We start from the raw sequence: 7,739 nt of genomic DNA on the forward strand, positions 1-7,739 counted from the left end.
TGTCCATTTCTGGAGCCGCTCTGTCATCCTGCCCTCTAAATTCTGCCGGTTCTCCAGTGTAGAGGGATGCGTGGCAGAAAGGTAAACACTGAGATAGAGCAGCGGACCCGTGCTCCATCGGATGGCCTGAAGTGCGGGTGGCAGAGAGCTCGCCTCCCAGCCGTCCCCGACCACCAAGCCAGAGTTCTTGACCCAGTTGACCCGCGCAGAGGAGGCTGCTGAATAGATGGCCTGGCAAGCTTCCCCCCGCGCCAAGTCGCCCGGATCCTGGACCACAAGGAGCACGTCGCCGGCATATGCCAACAGGACCAGCCTCAGCTCCGGCTCCTGCAGCACCAGCCCCGTCAACCTCCTGCGGAGGACACAGAAGAAGGGCTCAATCGCTAGAGCATACAGCTGGCCCGAGAGGGGGCACCCCTGCCGTACTCCTCGCCTGAAGCTGACTGGTTCAGTCAGGGTCCAGTTGAGCCTGACCAGACACTCTGCGGAGGCGTACAGCGCCCGGAGAAAACCCACAAACTGGGGTCCGAAGCCAAATGCTTGCAGCGTGCTCAGGAGATACCCGTGATCCACCCTGTCGAATGCCTTCTCCTGATCCAAGAACAGGAGAGCGAACGACAGACCATCCCTACACCCGAGTTCCAAAAGGTCCCGGACCAGATATAGGTTATCAAAGATGCTGTGGCCCGGGACAGCATAGATCTGGTTTGGGTGGACCACGTCCACCAGCACGGACCCTAGCCGCAGCAAGATTGCTTTTGCCACGACTTTGTAGTCCATGCTGAGGAGCGAGATGGGACGCCAATTTCGTAAATCGCTGAGGTCCCCCTTCTTTGGCAATAAGGCAAGCACGGCTCGCCTACACGAAAGAGGGAGGACCCTGCTCCGCAAAGACTCGGCCCAGACGGTGACTAGGTCTGGGCCGAGGATGTCCCAGAACATGGGGTAGAACTCCACGGTCAGTCCGTCCATGCCCGGAGATTGGTGGGCATGCGACGGAGGGCTTCCGAGAACTCGGTCAGAGTGAGAGGCAGCTCTAGCCGGTCTCGGTCGCCCATGCTGACCGTAGGGAGCTCCTCCAAGAGCACTCTGCAAGCGTTAGGATCAGTCGGATCCGGGGAGAAAAGACTTGCGTAGAAGGCTCTCACCCTCCCGCACATCTCCACCAGATCCATGAGGGGGGTGCCATCTTCTGCCAGAGGGCAGGTGACGTGTTTCTTGGCCCCCCACCTTTTCTCCAGGGCGTAGAAGAAGCGGGAGCCGCGATCCATCTCCTGAAGGAGACGGATGCGGGATCGAACAAAGGCATCCCGGGCCCGATGGTCCTTGAGAGCCTGGAGCTCCTCCTACTTCTCCCGGCACGCTTCGCAGAGGGGTGGATCCTCGGGGTTGGCGGCAAGACACCTCTCCAGCTCTAAGACCTCCTGTTCCAACTGCTCTATCGCCGTATCCCTCTGTCGGCTGGCGCCCCGGATGTAGTCACAGCGGAAGAGCCGGGCGCACACCTTCCCTACGTCCCACCACCGCCGCGCCGAGGGAAAGGCACGCCGCTGCCCTCGCCAGACCAGCCAGAACTCCCGGAAGGACGCCACGAAGCCCACGTCCTCCAGCAAGCTGTTGTTGAAATGCCAATAGGCCGGCCTTGGCCTCTCCGCGCAGAGGGAGGCCATCATGGAGGCTAAATGATGGTTAGAAAATGGGGCTGGCCAGATGCTGGAGAAGTGGGCTCGTGAAAGATGGAAGCATGATAAATAAATGCGGTCCAACCGGGAGTGGCGCGACCGATGGGCCTCCACCCGGACAAAGGTGAACGTGGAAGTGTCATCCGGGTGGTGGTCGCGTCAGACATCCACCAGGGATTGGTGTTCGACTATCTCCTGGAGGACGGCGACGGCGGCCGGGCTCTGCTCGGTCCCCGAGCGGTCCCACTCCTCAAGGGTGATGTTAAAGTCCCCTCCCAGGACCAGGCACTCATGAGGATCCAAGGTGCCGAGGAAGGCGGACGCCGGCTGATAGAATTGCAGCCGCTCCGGACTCACTGCCGGGGCATAGTTGTTGACGAGGTTGACTACCAGCCCCTCCATGCAGACCCGGAGGTGCAGCAGGTGGCCCCGCACAGCCTCAGCGACCCCCAGCACCTCGGGCCATAGGTCGGGGGAGAACAGGGTTGCCACTCCAGCCGTACGAACTGTGAGATGGCTAAAGTAGACCCTGTCCCCCCAATCCAGCCGCCAGCTGTCTTTGGCGGTCAGATCCATATGGGTCTCCTGCAGGAAAACCACAGAGCACCCCTGCTCCCGAAGGAAGGTGAGCACCTGGGACCTGCGGAGACCCATCCTACAGCCGCGGGTGTTCAATGTTGCGATGGTAAGAGGTGCCATGAGGAGGGCTGGGGGGGATCCTCGCCGGCAGGGATGCTCGCGGTTCCCGACGGGCCTCACAGCAGTCCGTGACCTACCCCGTAGGTGAGTAAGGAGTCACGGAAGAGGCGGACCCGCTGGTAGGCCGCGGCGCCCTGCCTCCCCATCTTTTTACCCTCGCCCATGAGGGCCCTTGCGGCCCGGAGGATTTGATGAAAGTCCCCCCATCACTGGAGAGCAAGCTGTACTTTGTTGCAGGAGCCATGGACATCTTCTAAAAACTCCTGCAACTCCTCTCGCAGCGCATGGGGGGGGGGTGGTTACGGTCTCCTGGTTACTCCCCGACGGGGCCCTTCGTACAGCCCCGTGGCTCACCGAGACGGGCAGACAAGGTGTGGACCCCTGACGGGGCGCCTGATGGGCTGGTGCAACTAGGCCTGCCTGGAACTCTGGGGCAATAGGGGGCGGTGGAGGGAGGATAGCAGCCCCTGGTGGGTCGGGACAGGGAAACACAAAGCCTGCTCCCTGGGGGTCATCTATTGGAAAAGGGAAGGAGACAGCCCCAGGAGCGGCAATAACATCTCGGGAGGTGGACGGGATAGGGACAGGGACAGGGGCAGGGTTAGAGGCGAGATTCTGGGCGGGGAGAGGGCTCTCAGCGGTGCTGGCCACAGACTCTATGGTGGATTTGGCAGCCACGGCATCAGGAGGTGGACTATCTTCTGTAGGACCAGCCTGTGGTGGGGCCGGGGCATTGGGGGCAGCCCCTGCCATGGAGGGCCTGGTCTTTTTAGCGGGGCCCTTCCCCTTCTTCTTACCCTGGCCTTTCCTGCCGGCTGGGGGGCGCCCCCCGAATCTGAGGGGAGGGGAAGGACATGGCAGCAGTGGAGGTCACCCCAGTGCCTGTTGGTGCTGGTGCCCCAGCAGGGGCGGTGGCAGGTGGTTCGGCAGCGGCAGTAGAGGCTTGGGGGGGTGACGGAGGGGCAAGCGGGGGAGGGGCAGCTCAGGCTGCTGGAGGGGCCCCACCTGACTCGTCCCCCACCATCATGAGCAGGGAGGGAAGAGGAGACACCAGAAGAAGGAGGGGAGAGGGGAAGCAGGTCGACCACTCCTCCTTGCTAGGCTGCAGGCAGGGGAGGAGGGCGCCAAAAGGGGTGGGCTGGACGGGGGGCAATCAAGGGTTAGGGGTCAGTCGCCGACACAGGGTGGAATTCCGGCTCCTCTAGCTGCACTAGGGGAGGGGGGAATACAACAGCATTGGGGGTGCAGTGAAGAGGGTGTAAACTAAAATGGGGAATAACAAGCGCATGGGAGGGGGCATGGGCGCATGGAGCAAGGGGCTAAGCAGGCTGGAGTTAGGGCAGGGAAACCAAGGGGTTAGCTTCAGAGGCTGGGGCAGGGCAAACAAACAGGCTGAAGAGGGAAAACGGGCGGGGCAGGCAAACAAACTGAAGCTAGTGAGGGGCCTGGGGCAAAAGGGGGGGTAAAAGCTGCAAAGGGTAAATGGGGCGGGTAGCAAGGGGAAAAGCAGTGAGGTGGGCAGTCTGAGGGGGAGGGGCGGGGGGGCCCGTGCGGCCACCTGCGCTTGCACAAAGTCAGTTTGGGCTGGCTGCTGCTTCTGGCCCAAATGGTGGAATCAGGGTGTGGCAAGCCAAGCAAGCAGCTGAGTCCAGAGGCAGGAGCTGAGGCAGATGGTATACAGCCAGTGGGGGTGGTGGAGGGGGCAGCGGCGGTGCTGGTGGTAGTGGTGGAGGTTGGGGGGGACACAGTTGGATCAGGGGGCAGCGCCACACCACACCCCCTATGTCCCTGGAAACACAGTCAAAACCCCCACCACAAGAGCACAGTTTGAAAGTTACTCAGTCTTAAGGCCCCCTCCATGGTGGTCTGCAAAGTCTCTAGGTGCTCCCCCACTGGTAGGTGGTCCTCTTCTTCTCCTCCTTGGGGCGTCAGCAGCTCCAGGCAGCAGACTCCGCACAGCAGCAGCTCCAGGAACTCCAGGTGGTGGTCCAGGCAGGCAGAAAGGACCCCTCTCGGGTGGTGGTGGTGGTGTCCACAGCAGCAACGACTGGGGTTGGGATCCCTCACTCCCCTCTTCTGGGGAGCAGGCCAGCAGCCCCCGCCCCACCAGGGGCTGCAGTTGGAGCAGTAGCAGCACGCAAGGGTGGGGGGTCCAGCAGCTTACTAGCAACCAGGTAGCAGAGAAGGGGGGTGGTGTCTGGCCCAGCCAGGGGAGCAGCTGGAGCAGCAACAGCAGTAGCCATATTGGGATCCAGGAAGTGGGCGGGTGAAGCCCGTGCACTGCTAAAGGATCCCCCCTCAGACTAAGGGGGGGGTCCACAGGACCTGGAAAGCCAAATAATTACGGGGGACAACTAATAAACAATGGGGACAGGGGTGCGGCTAAAGGGTCAAACAAAGGGAACCGGACCAAGCAGAGAACCCCGGACAGCTCCCACTGGTCCGCAAAGGTGTCAAGGGAGTCAGCGGACACTGCCCAGAGGAACTCTGCCCGGAGACGTGAACCGACAGAGGATCGGAAATAGGCCCCACAGTCACAGGAGACTCCATCGGCCAACCTCTTCACCCTGGTTTTATAGATGGCCACTTTAGCCAGGGCCAGGAGGAGGTTGACCAGGAGGTCCCGTGACTTGGTGGGGCCACGGACAGGGAGTGCATAGATAAGAAGGTGAGGGGAAAAGTGCAACCAGAATCTTAACAGAATATTCGTGAGGAGCCGGAATAGGGGTTGCAGCCTGGCGCACTCTAGGTAGACGTGCGCCAGGGTTTCCCTCACGCCGCAAAAGGGGCAGGTGTCCGGGATTGGGGTAAACCGCGCCAAGTACATGCCCATGCTCCCGGCCCCGTGAAGGAGCCGCCAACTGATATCCCCGGCGGGTCTCGGGACCAGTGTGGAATAGAGGCCGGTTCACCGGGGCTCCTCACCCTCTAAGGGTGGCAGGATGTCCCGCCACTTTGTATCTGGGCGGGACGCGAGGGTGAGGACGTGAAGGGTGTGGAGCACGAGCGTGTATAGATGTTTCCTTGGTGCGGTCTGAAAATGGACAAGCTGCAGCTCATGTAGCCGGCTCACGGTGAAGGGGCGGGGGGGCCAGTCGGGTCCACGGAGCAGGGGCCTGATGAAAAGGTCCGGACGGCCTGGCGTGGAGGATGGGCATGGCAAGCCCTCCCTTAGGACCCGGTCGAGGAAAACCCGAGCAGCGGGCGGCAAAGTGACCTCCTGAAGTACACGCAGGGGAGTACAAGATCTGGAGAGCCCCATGTGCTGAGCGAGCGTCAGGGGATCCAGCCAGTCTCCCTGGTCGTAGTCCAGGAGTTCTCCGACCCTGGTGACTTCTGCCAGGACCAACCTCCGGCGCACCGCGGGGGACTCCGCCACCTACACACAGAGCTGGGGGTTGTGTAGCAGGAGCTCCGCGAGGAGATCTTCCCCCACGGAGGCTGCCACGGACCTGGTCACTGCGAACAGTTTCCAGATCCGGAGAAGGTCCTGGTAGAAGACTGGCAGCCCGAAGAGGTCTTGCAGAAGACCTCTCAGATGGAGATAAAGGAGCTGTCGGTTGTATCAGAGCCCCCGGAGGCGGCGCAGGAAGGCGTGCACCAATACGCTCCACGTCGGACTACCTGCACCATAAAGGAGCCTCTGCAGGGTCTGGAGGCGGAAGACATGGACCTGAGTGTGAAAACACTTCAGGCCCTGCCCTCCCTCCTCCGGGGTAGATGGAGAACCCCTGCAGGGACCCAGTGCAGTCCTGACCAGAAGAACTCCAGAGTCAACGTCCGGAGAGCGGCCAGGAAATCCGGGGCCGGGACCAGGGTGTTGAACCGGTACCAGAGCATGGACAGGACTAGTTGATTCAGCACCAGCACTCTCCCTCGAAGGGAGAGGCACCGGAGTAGTCCTGTTCATCTCCAGAACCGCTCTACCACTCTGCCCTCTAAAGCATGCCAGTTCTCCGGCGGAGACGGATGCGTGGCAGAAAGATAAACGCCAAGATAGAGCAGTGGACCCATGCTCCACCGGATGGCCTGAAGTGTGGGTGGGAGGGAGCTCGCCTGCTGCCAGTCCCCTACCACCAAGCCAGAGCTCTTGTCCCAGTTGACCTGGGCGGAGGAGGCTGCCGAGTAAACGGTCCGGCAAGCCTCCACCCGCGCCAAGTCGCCCGGGTCCTGTACCATGAGGAGCACATTGTCGGCGTACGCCAACAGGACCAGCCGCAGCTCCGGCTCCTGCAGCGCCAGCCCTGTCAACCTCCTACGGAGGAGACAGAGGAAGGGCTCGATCGCCAGAGCATACAGCTGGCCCGAGAGGGAACACCCCTGCCGTACTCCTCGCCTGAAGCTGACTGGTTCGGTCAGGGTCCAGGTGAGCCTGACCAGACACTCTGCGAAGGCGTACGGCACCTGGAGAAAACCCACAAACTGGGGTCCGAAGCCAAACGCTTGCAGAGTGCTCAGGAGATACCTGTGATCCACCCCATCGAACGCCTTCTCCTGGTCCAGGGACAGGAGGGCAAACGACAGACCGTCCCTACCGAGTTCCAACAGGTCCCGGACCAGATACAGGTTGTCGAAGATAGTGCAGCCCGGGACGGTGTAGGTCTGGTCTGGGTGGATCACGTCCGCCAGCACGGACCCTAGCCGCAGTGAGATGGCTTTCGCTATGACCTTGTAGTCCGTGCTGAGGAGTGAGACGGAACGCCAATTTCGTAAATCGCGGAGGTCCCCCTTCTTCGGCAATAAGGCGAGCACGGCTCGCCTACACGAAAGAGGGAGGACCCCGCTCCGCAAAGACTCGGCCCACATGGTGACTAGGTCTGGGCCGAGGACGTCCCAGAACGTGGGGTAGAACTCCACGGTAAGCCCGTCCATGCCCGGAGATTTATTAGTGGGCATGCGACGGAGGGCTTCCGAGAACTCGGCCAGAGTGAGAGGCAGCTCTAGCCGGTCTCGGTCACCCATACTGACCGTCGGGAGTCCGTCCCAGAGTACTCTGCAAGCATTAGGATCGGTCGGATCCGGGGAGAAAAGGCGTGCGTAGAAGGCCCGGGCCCTCCCGCACATCTCCGCCGGATCTGTGAGGGGAGTGCCATCCTCCGCGAGGAGGCAAGTGACATCCTTCTTAGCCCCCCTCTTTTTCTCCAGGACGTAGAAGAAGCGGGAGCTGCAATCCATCTCCCGAAGGAGGCGGATGCGGGATCGAACAAAGGCACCCTGGGCCCGGTGGTCCTCAAGGGCCAGGAGCTCCTCCTGCTTCTCCCAACACGCCCTGCAGAGGGGTGGATCCTCAGGGATGGCAGGCCAGACACCTCTCCAGCTCTAAGACCTCCCTTTCCAACTGCACTATCACAACATCCC

At 61.7% G+C, this 7,739-nt stretch overlaps 1 long non-coding RNA gene across 1 annotated transcript; it reads left to right on the forward strand.

Moving 5' to 3' along the window:
* Positions 1-1,043: 1,043 nt before the first annotated feature.
* On the forward strand, positions 1,044-7,520 carry LOC122456335. Its single transcript, XR_006275205.1, has 3 exons — positions 1,044-1,097; positions 1,202-1,206; positions 7,388-7,520. It is a non-coding gene; the product is annotated as an uncharacterized LOC122456335 (long non-coding RNA).
* Positions 7,521-7,739: the final 219 nt, after the last annotated feature.

This window comes from Dermochelys coriacea, chromosome 12 (genome assembly GCF_009764565.3).
Source record: "Dermochelys coriacea isolate rDerCor1 chromosome 12, rDerCor1.pri.v4, whole genome shotgun sequence".
NCBI classification, from domain to species: Eukaryota; Metazoa; Chordata; order Testudines; family Dermochelyidae; genus Dermochelys; species Dermochelys coriacea.